Here is a 14,123-nt window from a genome sequence, read left to right as displayed (position 1 = left end):
TAAAAGGTTACTGCACAAGATAAAAGTTCACGGGTTTGGGGTAATATGCTAGCATGGATAGGGGATTGGCTAACTAACAGAGAACAGAGAGTCAGGATAAATGGTTCATTCTCTGGTTGGCAACCAGTAACTAGTGGGGTGCCGCAGGGATCAGTGCTGGGACCCCAACTATTTACAATCTATATTAACGACTTGGAAGAAGGGACTGAGTGTAACCAAGTTTGCTGACGATACAAAGATGGGAGGAAAAGCAATGTGTAAGGAGGACACACAAAATCTGCAAAAGGACATAGACAGGCTAGGTGAGTTGGCAAAAATTTGGCAGATGGAGTATAATGTTGGAAAGTGTGAGGTCATGCACTTTGTTGAAAAGAAAAATCAATGAGCAAGTTATTATTTAAATGGGGAAAGATTACAAAGTGCTGCAGTACAGCAGGACCTGGGGGTACTTATGCATGAAACACAAAAGGTTAATATGCAGGTACAGCAAGTGATCAGGAAGGCCAATGGAATCTTGGGCTTTATTGCAAAGGGGATGGAGTATAAAAGCAGGGAAGTCTTGCGACAGTTATACAGGGTATTGGTGAGGCCACACCTGGAATGCTGCGTGCAGTTTTGGTTTCCATATTTACGAAAGGATATACTTGCTTTGGAGGCAGTTCGGAGAAGCTTCACTAGGTTGATTCCAGAAATGAGGGGGTTGACTTATGAGGAAAGGTTGAGTAGGTTGGGCCTCTGTTCATTGGAATTCAGAAGAATGAGAGATGATCTTATCGAAACGTATAAGATTATGAGGGGGCTTGACAAGGTGAATGCAGAGAGGATGTTTCCACTGATGGGGGAGACTAGAACTAGAGGGCATGATCTTAGAATAAGGGGACGTCCATTTAAAATTGAGATGAGGAGAAATTTCTTCTCTGAGCATTGTAAATCTGTAGAATTTGCTGCCTCAGAGAGCTATGGAAGCTGGGTCATTGAATAAATTTGATAGAAATAGAAGGTTTCTTAAACGATAAAGGGATAAGGGGTTATGGGGAGCGGGCAGGGAAGTGGAGCTGAATCCATGATCAGATCAGCCATGATATTGAATGGCAGAGCAGACTTGAGGGGCTGTATGGCCTATTCCTGTTCCTATTTCTTATGTTCTTATCTCTCAGCTGTTAATTTTCCAAGCTCAGAAGCTGTTGCTTACTACATTTAGAAGACAGATTGAGCTTTATGCAAGTTGCAAGTGTTTGGAGAAAAAACTCTATCCGCTGTCACCTCATTGGTACAACCTCTCTTACCATTCACGGACCGCTTCTGTCATTTCAGGTTAGGTGAGTGGGCAAATGCATGGCAGATGAAGTATAATGTGGATAAATGTGAGGTTATCCACTTTGGTGGTAAAAACAGAGAGACAGACTATTATCTGAATGGTGACAGATTAGGAAAAGGGAAGGTGCAACGAGACCTGGGTGTCATGGTACATCAGTCATTGAAGGTTGGCATGCAGGTACAGCAGGCGGTTAAGAAAGCAAATGGCATGTTGGCCTTCATAGCGAGGGGATTTGAATACAGGGGCAGGGAGGTGTTGCTACAGTTGTACAGGGCCTTGGTGAGGCCACACCTGGAGTATTGTGTACAGTTTTGGTCTCCTAACTTGAGGAAGGACATTCTTGCTATTGAGGGAGTGCAGCGAAGGTTCACCAGACTGATTCCCGGGATGGCGGGACTGACCTATCAAGAAAGATTGGATCAATTGGGATTGTATTCACTGGAGTTCAGAAGAATGAGAGGGGACCTCATAGAAACGTTTAAAATTCTGACGGGTTTAGACAGGTTAGATGCAGAAAGAATGTTCCCAATGTTGGGGAAGTCCAGAACCAGGGGTCACAGTCTGAGGATAAGGGGTAAGCCATTTAGGACCGAGATGAGGAGAAACTTCTTCACCCAGAGAGTGGTGAACCTGTGGAATTCTCTACCACAGAAAGTAGTTGAGGCCAATTCACTAAATATATTCAGAAGGGAGTTAGATGAAGTCCTTACTACTCGGGGGATCAAGGGTTATGGCGAGAAAGCAGGAAGGGGGTACTGAAGTTTCATGTTCAGCCATGAACTCATTGAATGGCGGTGCAGGCTAGAAGGGCTGAATGGCCTGCTCCTGCACCTATTTTCTATGTTTCTATGTTTCACCTGCCATCTATTCCATCAGCATGGGTACAGTTTATAATCTCTCACCTTGATCCTCAGAATCTGACCACAATCAGCTGCAACATTCGTAGCACCAATAACTACACCAACCTTTTCCACATCACGTGATGCTGCACAGGACACTGGGCATCAGCACCTGATCACATTGCTGCCAGGGATGGCCTCACCATGGCCAGATTTACTTCACTTGATGCTGCACACCTGGCTAACACATGATGCACCAGGTTGGCACCACCCCACACCAACACCATAAAACATCCCTACAATGCCCAAGCCATTCCTTTCACACTCATCACCATTATGTCTCATCATTTACTGCAACTCACTAAGCCACTTCCAAAGGTGCACGCACATCTGTCCAAGAAGGCAAAGTGGTGAAATTAAAGATTTCAATGTTTACAGCATGTTAACTGAAACTTCACATGAACATTGGTTCATAAGATGGAGATGAGATAATGTAGATAGAGAGGGATGCGTGGAGGTGCAAGGTAAGTTAGTGTGATTAAGGATGTGCAGGGGTTGTATTGGGAAGGCAGAGTGATGGGGATGTGATGAGTGGCACAGCAGGATGAGGTTGAGTGTGGCTTTGCAGTAATGTTTTGTGATCTACTGAGATCATTGAAAGGTTTGCACCACTGCAGTCTGGTCCACATCCCTGCTTTGTGCCCTCCTATGCAACCAGGCTGCGTTGATATCCTGGGGAGGTCTCTTCTGCTCATTGAAGCTGCCTCTTCTGTGTCCCTTTTCCTGCCAATCCCTGCCCTAATATTGGGATTGACGTATATCTGGGGCACAGGGATGATATCCTACTAGACTTCCCTTCAAAAAAGAGTTGAGCAATGAACAAAAGGCCACCATGACATTGTTTGAAACCGCCTGGAGACCCCTGTAAGAGTTGTCCGAGAATGTGTAGCAGTGCACCTCCAACCACGTTGTCGCTATGTGTGATGGATTTTGTCAGCTGCTGTAAACCCTGGAGTACATGACAACATTATAGTCATCTGCAAAAGGACAAAGTCCAGGCACAGTTTCTTTCATGAACATTGTGACTATGCTATGGATAGTTTGGGCTCCAACTTACAGGACTCTAAGTTGAATTGATGGGCTGGGGGCTTGGCTTGACCGAACTGTATAACAGATCGCTGGCCATCTTATCAGAGGGCCCAGCACCTTCGGCAAGGCAGGAACAGGGACAGATAAGATTACTTCATTTCAGGTGAGTATTTGTCCAGTGCAGCCCCCTCCCCCCAGCACAATCTCCCAAACAATTGGGAGCCACTGCTATCTTGGACATGGCTTTAGCTGGAGCAGGGCCATCTCGTGACCCTGCCGGTAGAGGTAAAAGTACCACCACCATTTATTGTAAAGGTTTTATCTTTTTGCTTTTATTTCATTTTCCATGCCTGTCACATTCCTATGTTTGTTGAAATGACTAGAGTCTGTTTTATAAAGTAAATCTGTTAGTGAACTCTGGATCAGAGTGGAGGTATGAGGAGAAAACAATCACACAGACTCGACACCTGAATCCTCCAGGGCAGAAAACAAATCATGTTCCGCCTTCCTATCCATCCGTGCCTTGTCATGTTTTTCCCTTCCTTCTTTGCCATGTTCACATGGACAGCTAAGAAAGTTGCAAAAGATAATGAGCAAAGTAAATGTCATGTATGTACTTTTTGTATCACTAGCCACTAGATGGCGTCACTGTTGGAAGCCATTGGGCAGCACGCACGTGTGTGCAGCCAAAGTATAAAAGGCCAGCTATTTTGTATATTAGTCACTTTGGGCCTTAATAAAGCTGAGCCAAGGTCATGCCTTTTGGAGTTAAACAGTACTCAGTCTAACAGTTATTGCATACACAACAGTAAATAAGGGGAAAATAAATATTTTTTAAAAATTCACTTTTTAGTGCATTAATTAGAATCCAGTTGACGTAAACAGGCAAACTGCATTTCACTGATGCTCATCACTGTAGAAAATTTTTTTAATATGTTTATTATCCCAGCTCGTACCTGTACATTTAAAAAAAAAAACTTTTTATTATGGTCTGGTGCATTCCAGCTCGACAAAGCAGACTGAATCAGTAAATCCTGCTTATGGTCCTAAAAGTAGGTTTGAGATAATTTTACTTGTTCGGTAATAACTTGTTTCGAAATAGTGTTAGATTTTGAAGAACAGGTTATAAGTCTGTCATTAACACTTGTTGTTTAATTTTATTAGACGTAGTCACAACAATTGCATAACTAACTTTCCAAGTAATTTTTCTGCTTTAATTAGCATGTTTTGCCCTTTTTTTCCCCCTTGCCAGTTATCTTCCCTTTCCTCTTCAGTGTTTGGCTTTGATCGCTTGCTATAGGATTGTCATGTATTCAACCAGCATTGTAACCCGTGTATAAACTGACCTAAGTTGTACACCGTGAGAACACTGACCACTAGGTGGGAGACACTCCGAACCTGGATGCTCAGGTATAAAAGGGGAAGCTCCACCCACCTTCATCACTTGAGTGCTAAGGAATAAAGGACAGGTCACAGACTGACCTCCTCTCAAGCATGGGCCTCGTGTGCATTTATACTGTGTAGTAAGGATGTATCAATGGCGACAAGAAACTGGGATTTAAACCACGCAAGCATGGCCACTAGCAGAACAGACGAGAGGTACTGTGTTAAGGAATGGTTGGAACAGAGATTCAGCATTGTTAAAGCAGCACACAGTTCTCCAGGCAGACAAGGGCAGTCAGGCATGCCCCAACATGTAGTCGAACCCAGAGGGGGAGTTCGACAGAGACAATGGCAAGCTGAATAGCGATTCACGCCATTGCAAGGGACAATGCGGCCAGGAATGGGGCCATCAACATCTGTTAATGGTGCACTCAAGGACAATAACAGGGGCAGTCAGGGATGATCGACTGGCAAGGGACCTTTTGTTTCAAACCGCAACTCATACTGGAGGCGATGAGGCATACATTCAGCCGGAGTTTGCAGAGATGAGCAAAATACCTGCAGAAATTGCAGAAATGGACACTGGGGGAAATCGCTGGAAGCTGAAGTTCAGCGAGTTCATGTGGAGCACGTATACAGTTCATACACCAGGACGCCACCGATAATGATGAAAGTGCTCCTCAATGGCATCCCAGTATCAATGGAGTTAGACACGGGTGCCAGCCAGTCCCTGATGGGTATCAAACAGTTCGAAAAGTTGTGGGCACCCAAGGCCAGGAGGCCAAAATTATCGCCGATTGACGCACAGCTACGGACTTGCACAAAGCAGATCATTCCGGTGCTAGGCAGCGCCACGGTAGTCGTGACCCACAAAGATTCGGAGAACAGGTTGCCACTCTGATTGTCCCAGGGGACGGTCCCGCACTACTGGGGAGGAGTTGGCTTGCTGTCATGAACTGGAAATGGGGCGATGTCAATGCAATTTCCTCTCTGGAGCGAGTATCATGCTCACAGGTCCTGGACAAATTTGACTCATTATTTCAACCCGGCATTGGCACTTTCATGGGGGCCAAGGTAGTGATTCACATAAACCCGGACGCCAGACCAGTACACCACAAGGCCAGAGCGGTGCCGTACGTGATGCGGGAAAAGATAGAAGGCGAATTGGACCGCCTGTTGAGTGAAGGCATCATCTCGCCAGTCGAATTCAGTGACTGGGCGAGCCCGATTGTGCCGGTACTCAAGGCGGATGGGTCGGTCAGGATATGTGGCGATTACAAGGCCACCATCAATCGGGTGTCACTCCAAGACCAGTATCCACTACCGAGAGCGGAGGACCTCTTTGCGACGCTATCCGGTGGCAAACTTTTTTCAAAATTGGACCTGACCTCAGCTTACATGACCCAGGAGCTGGCGAGTGAGTCGAAGAAGCTGACCACCATCACGACACACAAGGGGTTGTTTGAGTCGAACAGATGTCCGTTCGGGATTCGCTCGGTCGCCGCGATCTTCCAACGAAATATGGAAAGCCTCCTCAAGTCGATTCCAGGGACGGTGGTTTTTCAGGAAGACATCCTCATTGCGGGTTACGATACTGAAGAACACCTCCACAACCTAGAGGAGGTGCTACGCAGACTGGACCGGGTAGGTCTGCGACTGAAAAAGGCGAAGTGCGTCTTCCTAGCTCCAGAGGTAGAATTCCTGGGGATGAGGGTAGCAGCAGACGGGATCAGCCCTACTGCGTCCAAGACGGAAGCGATCCAGAGAGCCCCCAGACCCCGTAACACGATGGAGCTGCGTTCGTTCCTGGGGCTCCTGAACTATTTTGGTAACTTTCTTCCCAAATTGAGCACGCTGCTAGAGCCGCTACACGTGCTCCTACGCAAAGGTCGCGAATGGGTCTGGGGGGACAGCCAGGAAAGGGCTTTTAATAGAGCACGCAATTTGTTATGTTCCAACAATCTGTTAACGCTATATGACCCATGTAAGAAACTTGTGTTAATGTGCGATGCGTTGTCCTATGGTGTCTGGTGTGTGTTGCAGCATTTCAATGCCAAGGGTCAGTTACAGCCGGTAGCTTAGGCCTCCAGGAGTCTGTCCCAGGCAGAAAGGGGCTACGGGATGGTGGAAAAGGAGGCGCTCGCATGTGTATATGCGGTAAAGACAATGCACCAGTACCTGTTTGGCAGGAAATTTGAGCTGGAGACAGATCACAAACCCCTAACGTCCCTTTTGGCCGACAACAAGGCCATAAATGCAAACGCATCGACCCGCATACAGAGGTGGGCACTCACGTTAGCTGCCTATGACTACACAATTCGGCACAGACCGGGCACCGAAAACTGCGCCGATGCACTCAGCAGGCTCCCACTAGCCACCACTGAGGGGGCTACCGAGCATGGTGCTGAGATGGTCATGGCTGTTGAAGCTTTCAGAAGCGAAGGCTCACCCGTGACAGCCCGCCAGATTAAAGTCTGGACAAATAGAGACCCGCTATTGTCTCTAGTCAAGAAATGTGTCCTGAATGGAAACTGGGCAGCCACGTACAGGGCATGCCCTGAGAATTTTAAACCATTTCACAGGCGCAAGGATGAACTCTCGATTCAGGCCGATTGCCTACTGTGGGGAAACCGAGTAGTCATGCCCCAGATGGGCAGAGAGATGTTCATCAGAGAACTCTACAATGGGCACCCGGGCATTGTCACGATGAAGGCAATTGCCAGGTCACACGTTCGGTGGCCAGGGATAGACGCAGATCTGGAACTTTGTGTTCGCAGGTGCAACACGTGTGCCCAGCTGGGCCATGCGCCCAGGGAAGCCCCCCTTAGCCCCTGGCCATGGCCCGCCAAGCCTTGGTCACGCATCCATGTGGACTACGCAGGTCCTTTCATGGGGAAAATGTTTTTGGTTGTACTCCAAATGGATCGAGTGTGACATTTTAAATTCAAGCACATCCTCTGCCACGATAGAAAGTCTACGGACAATGTTCGCCGCCCACGGTCTACCGGACATCTTGGTCAGCGATAATGGCCCGTGCTTCACAAGCACTGAATTCCAGGACTTCATGGCAGGCAATGGAATTAACCATGTTAGAACGGCATCGTTCAAGCTGGCCTCAAACGGCCAGGCAGAACAAGCGGTGCAGATAATGAAACAGGGGATGCTCAGATTCCAAGGGGGTTCCCTACAAACCCGCTTATCACGCCTCCTGTTGGCCTTTTGATCCCGACCACACTCGCTCACAGGGGTTCCACCCGCAGAGCTACTAATGAAAAGGACGCTCAAAACCCGATTATCCCTTATACACCCCACCATGAAAGAAATTGTCGCGAGCAGGCGCCAGTCACAATATCACTCCCATGACAGGAATGCGAGGGCGCGATGTATTGATGTAAATGATCCTGTTTTTGTCCTCAACTACGCTGCAGGGCGCAAATGGCTCGCAGGCACTGTGGTTGCCAAAGAGGGAAATAGGATTCTGGTAGTTAAACTTACCAATGGACAAATCTGACGCAAACATGTGGATCAATCAAAAAGGAGGTTCAGCAACCCCATAGAAGAAGCAGAGGAAGACCACAGGTGACCGAACACCGGAACCAAAGGGAGGAGAGCCCAGTCACTGTGGGCAGTCCGGACAGGCCTGAGGCACTGCAAACAGCAGACACTCAGGCCAGCGCCCAACAACCGGAGCCCCAACTCAGGCGCTCTACAAGGGAGCGTAAACCACCAGAGAGACTCAACCTGTGATCCCAATAAGACTTTGGGGGGGGGGAGGTGATGTCATGTATTCAACCAGCATTGTAACCCATGTATAAACTGACCTAAGTTGTACACCGTGAGAACACTGACCACTAGGTGGGAGACACTCCGAACCTGGACCTTCAGATATAAAAGGGGAAGCTCCACCCACCTTCATCACTTGAGTGCAAAGGAATAAAGGACAGGTCACAGACTGACCTCAAGCATGGGCCTCGTGTGCATTTATACTGTGTAGTAAGGACGTATCAAGGATGGCTCCATGGGTGCCGGTCACTCTGCAATAGTTTTTATCTTCCGTGTGATAATTCCTTGGCTAATCTCCTTAATGACAGAAATATAAGAAAAGAAAACCTCTTGATTCAGAGAATGATGGGTGATCTGTGGCCAGCTGCTGAAAGGATATCGGATTTTCTGTTATGGCAAAATCCTGCTAAACCTTTTGGTGGCCTGCAATTTCACGCTTGCCAATTTCCCAATGGGGTGCCTAGTAGTCTTCCCATTGCCACTGGAGTGCCCACCTTGGACTTGGGTGACTGCTGCAGGAGAGCATGGCCAGCTGCCCCCAAGGCAGCTAGAGAAAGGGCACTGCAGTTGAACAGTTTTGAAAATCCTCTGCTGCAGTAGTACAATCAATTTTTTTTTCAGTTCTGCCAGCCCCATGTTCAAATTCACTCCATATTGGTACCTGAAATCAACCATGAATCCGAACATCCCCACCCCCTGCTCCTTTTGAAAAGTTGGGTCTCGTACAATGAATTATCCAAACTGTGTTATTCATTGAAATATATTCATCTGTCGTTCTGCAAAGGATTATGGTCATACATGAATTGTGTAATTGACCACTAAGGCTTGAAGCAGTTCCAGCAAAGTCCTGGAAGGTAATTTTAACTTGTGGGCGATTGTGTAAAACGGATGATATCGGATCAGCCAGCTGTCACATATATTGCCCGATTTTCCTTCCTGTTGAAGTCAACAGGATGTATAACAGGCAGCTGATCACTAATTCCATGATAAAGACCGGCTATTTGCACCTCTGTGACATTGCCTGCCTCTGCCCATATGCCAAATAAATATTCATACATATTTTCGTCACCTCCAAACTCAATTACTGTAATACCACCTTTGCCTGTCTCCCATCCTCTGTCACTCCACTAACTCCAGCTTGACCTAAATTGTATTGCTTGTATCCTATACCACAACTAATCCAGATTATCCATCACCCTGTCTTTGCTGACTTCCATTAGATCCCATTCCCCTCTGCCTCAAATTGAAAATTCTTGTTTTCCTATCCCTCCATGACCTTATTTTCCAACACCCTCACTCCCCACCTTTATAATCTCCTTCAGTCCGACATCCTCCCTACAAACCCTCCATTTCTCTAACCCCAGCCTCTTTTGCATCTCCACTTCCTTTGCACCAGCATTGGCAGCCAACCAGATCCCATTCTCTGGAATTTCTTTCCAAAAAATCTCCACTTCCCTTTCCTCTTTTAAGGCACAACTCTTCAACTATGTTTTTGGTCTCTCTTCCATAAACTTAGCGCTTGTTTTACATGTGCTTCTGTGAAACACCTTGAACCATCTTTCTATAGTAAAGGCTCTAAATATAACTTGTGTGTTACTTAGCACACCATACTCATAATAGAATAAGTGAAACAATGGAGACTAAAAGAAGCTGATTCTTTGATGTTTGGTGGCTGCACCCTCTAAACTGACCCTTCTGATTCCTTTCACATTTACAATTCCAAATATGGCTCGAGCCATTTCCTCAAAATGGGAAAGCTCCTTCGGTTTAGCTCTGTCAGTGAGGGTTTTCTTGTGGTGGTTATAGGTTTCCTACTCCTGGGAGGCACACACAAGACATTTAGATGCCAGGAATCAGCAGAGCACCCAGTCAACCAATCACTTGGACGGCTTCAATCAGTGCTTTTGTGAATGCACTGCAATGCAGCGTGTGTTTCGGTTCTGATGACAGTGCCCATCTTTCAACAGTTAGGTGTGACAATGCAAGTCATTTTTCTGTCTCACTAAAAGTGCCGTGTATCTTTTCAGCAATAAAGGTGCATGTAAAAAAGGGAAAGGGTTTCCTTTAAGGGTGCTGCAGTTCACATGTTATGACATGTGTGCCATGCCCCAATAAAAATGTGCGCAATGATCGGTACACTTGCACTGGCCTTCTGTGTGATGCCAGAATACCCAGGTACATCAAACCTAGATGACTGCATTTACTTGATCAGCTACTTTAGTCCATGCAAGTTGCACCTCAGTTTTCAGAGGGTGGTGGCCTCCTACTTATCCACAGGGATCAGTGCTGGGAGCCCAACTATTTACAATCTATATTAACGACTTGGAAGAAGGGACTGAGTGTAATGTAGCCAAGTTTGCTGACGATACAAAGATGGGAGGAAAAGCAATGTGCGAGGAGGACACACAAAATCTGCAAAAGGACATAGACAAGCTAAGTGGGCAAAAATTTGGCAGATGGAGTATAATGTTGGAAAGTTTAAGGTCATGCACTTTGGCAGAAAAAAAATCAAAGAGCAAGTTATTATTTAAATGGAGAAAGATTGCAAAGTGCTGCAGTACAGCAGGACCTGGGGGTACTTGTGCATGAAACACAAAAGGATAGTATGCAGGTACAGCAGGTGATCAGGAAGGCCAATAGAATCTTGGGCTTTATTGCAAAGGGGATGGAGTATAAAAGCAGGGAAGTCTTGCGACAGTTATACAGGGTATTGGTGAGGTCACACCTGGAATACTGCGTGCAGTTTTGGTTTCCATATTTATGAAAGGATATACTTGCTTTGGAGGCAGTTCAGAGAAGGTTCACTAGGTTGATTCCAGAGATGAGGGGGTTGACCGATGAGGAAAGGTTGAGTAAGTTGGGCCTCTACTCATTGGAATTCAGAAGAATGAGAGGTGATCTTATTGAAACGTATAAGATTATGAAGGGGCTTGACAGGGTGAATGCAGAGAAGATGTTTCCACTGATAGGGGAGACTAGAACCAGAGGGCATGATCTTAGAATAAGGGGCCACCCATTTAAAACTGAGATGAGGAAAAATTTCTTCTCTGAGGAATTCGCTGCCTCAGAGCTGTGGAAGCTGGGACATTAAATAAATTTAAGACCGAAATCGACAGTTTCTTAAACCATAAGGGGCTATGGGGAGTGGGCAGGGAAGTGGACCTGAGTCCATGATCGGATCAGCCATGATCGTATTAAATGGCGGAGCAGGCTAGAGAGGCTGTATGGCCTATTCCTGCTCCTATTTCTTATGTTATGTTCTTAACAAGGCTGCTCTCCTTTGTTGCAACTTCTGTAGCTGGACCTCCAAGGCGTCATTATATAAAAAGGAGTCGTTTTCGCTACATCTCTCCATGTGTTCATTTTTTTTTGGCAAAAATATCTTTTTGTGTAGAATAAATCAGAAAAAATGGCAACCAGCATCCCTTTAAGAGCTGCTGCTTGGCTGGATGTCCTGCCTAGGTTCCCTGCACATGTTTTTCCTACGCAGGAAGTCTATTCAAAAAAAGAGGAAGAGTGGCTGGCCTTACAAAATTTGAGCAATCCAGGTGCCACGGGTAAGGGCTGCCCCAATTAACTGGGTGTTCAGATGTTGGGTTAAAGGATTTTTATATTTCAATAAAGAAATCTAATTTTGATGCAGAAGTATTACTGCCATTGCCAAATGTTCCCCGGCCACTGGATGCCTAAAAGGAGCAGGTGACTATTATTAAGATGAAAGAAATGCTTGAGTATGTTTTCTATGGACCGTAACAAAACACCACGGGTTATAAACTTTGAGAAGCTCCAAGGGTTTTGTAGCCTTGGGTAATAGGCTAAACATTTTGTACATATTAAATTGTGGGAACTATAAGCATGGTTTACAGATGATTGTTAAAACTGCTCAGATTTCCATAAGAAAGAAGACTGAAAGAGAAGCAACAATTTGAGTCTTCATGAAACTAATTGAACAAGTTGGAAGTTGGAACTCATTTAAGTTGAAAAAACATAGGATTAGTTGGAGCAAAATCAGTATTCGTGACACCAAAAGCAATGCACATTCTGGAAGCTTTCACACCCAAAAACCCTCCGTTCCTTATTAGCTACTGTAAAGCACAAAAAGGTGTTTGCGCGAGTATCCAGTATTGTTGAATTTTCCTTTTGGAGTAGGCTGCAAATTCTAATGTATAGGATTCAGCTTGGAGGGAGCAGTTACTTATTTTCCATTGCTTTGACAATCTTTTGACAACAACTGATACAATTCTCGATTGGAAATCATTTTTATCAAATTGAGAGTCTCCCAAAATATCAACGGGAGAAGATGATGATGATATTTGTCTAAGGTGTGGCACAATTTTGGCTCTGCCAGCTAATCATAGAATCATAGGGCACAGAAGGAGGCTGTTCAGCTCATCATGTCTGTGCCGGCTCTTTGAACGAGCTATGCAGTGAATTCAATCTAATATATAACGGGCTGGCTTTTTGGTTCTGCTCATTTCGGGGCAGAAATGGCGACGGGGCGGTAAAGTTTGCACCCGGGAACAGTTTGTGCCTCAGTCAACAAAATTGGGCAGCTGGGCCCTGAGTGTGGGCAGAGCACTAAGGGAGGTGTTGCACACTTCTCTTAGGGCGCTAGGCCGGCTGAGCAAGCCCAAATTCTGAGCTAAACAGCCGGAGAGCTGTGAGAGAGGCCTGGGGAGTGGGTGAGGGGATGGCGGGGGGTAGTTGCGAAACCTGAAAAACCCCCACCAAAAACATTCCCAATAAATAACTCGCGTCACCACAACATAAATCGCAAAATATATCAAATAAAAAACAATCGCACTTAACTGAGGTCAACATTACTTCCCTCGCTACAGCTCGGACCGCCCGCTTTCACAGGCAGTCCCAGCATGGGGTTTTACAGCTCTACGGGTCGGGCGGGAGCCACAAATCGAGCCGGTGTCGCAACCAGGGGCGTTGCACACCGACTCGCCTTTTCCGGGCGCTAATGCTCCGCACCCCGCCGAAACCAGCACCGAAAATCCCAGCCGGGTGCTGGAAGCGGGACGCCCGCCCAGTAGAGACTTACTGCCAGCCCTCCAGGGTGAAAACGGGCAGCAACAAGCCAAAAGTTCAGCCCCATGTCTATTGAAAGTCAAATGAACTTGATTTTGCTACATGGAAAGGTCGCATGATTTTAAATTATTGCTGAAAAACCTGCAGGTGGACATTTTATAGTGAACGAAAATACTTAAGAATGTGATGACAGCATTAGAGTGACAGTTCTACGGGTATTTCAAGCCATGCAATGCACTTTCTTTGCTGAAATATGTGAAACGGTTGCTCGGTGCAGAAAGAAGAATAGAAAATTTTCCTCCCTGGAGCTAAATATTTTAATTTCTGTGTTTCCCAGAGCCTAATAAATATACTTTTCTCCTGTTGCTCAAGGGAGACATTACAAATTATGCCATGAGATCACTCTCAAAATCAGAAGAGTTTCCCAAACATCGAAGCCCATTGTAGATGTCAAACATGGGTGGTCTGAAGTGGTGTGTACTCTGTCAGACAAATATGGGCCTTTGAAGCTCGAGAGAGCTGGGGGCTGGTTCCAAACGAGTGCAAGTCGCTAGTGTTCTACTCATTTAATAAAAGCCAGTATCATGATCTTAGAATTTGTTGGGCCTTTTTGTTATGTATTGATGTGTGTATCGTCCTGGTACCTTTAATGTAATATAAGCACAATGGTACAC

The 14,123-nt window shown here is 46.0% G+C and overlaps 1 protein-coding gene and 1 long non-coding RNA gene across 6 annotated transcripts in view; one reads left to right on the top strand and one right to left on the bottom strand.

Annotated features, from left to right (window-relative positions):
- Positions 1-13,251, bottom strand: part of LOC139278919 (uncharacterized) — a 53,495-nt gene extending 40,244 nt beyond the window's left edge. For both annotated transcript variants that reach the window (XR_011596379.1, XR_011596380.1), the window contains exon 1: positions 13,222-13,251. This is a non-coding gene — a long non-coding RNA (uncharacterized lncRNA). The remainder of the gene's footprint in view (positions 1-13,221) is intronic.
- piezo1 (piezo type mechanosensitive ion channel component 1 (Er blood group)) overlaps positions 1-14,123 on the top strand; it is a 416,932-nt gene that overhangs the window by 147,473 nt on the left and 255,336 nt on the right. The window lies entirely within an intron of this gene.

The sequence above is a fragment of the Pristiophorus japonicus genome, chromosome 13 (assembly GCF_044704955.1).
Source record: "Pristiophorus japonicus isolate sPriJap1 chromosome 13, sPriJap1.hap1, whole genome shotgun sequence".
NCBI classification, from domain to species: domain Eukaryota; kingdom Metazoa; phylum Chordata; class Chondrichthyes; family Pristiophoridae; genus Pristiophorus; species Pristiophorus japonicus.
The sequence above is the reverse complement of the archived record's forward strand: the minus strand, read 5'-3'. Positions and strand labels throughout refer to the sequence as shown.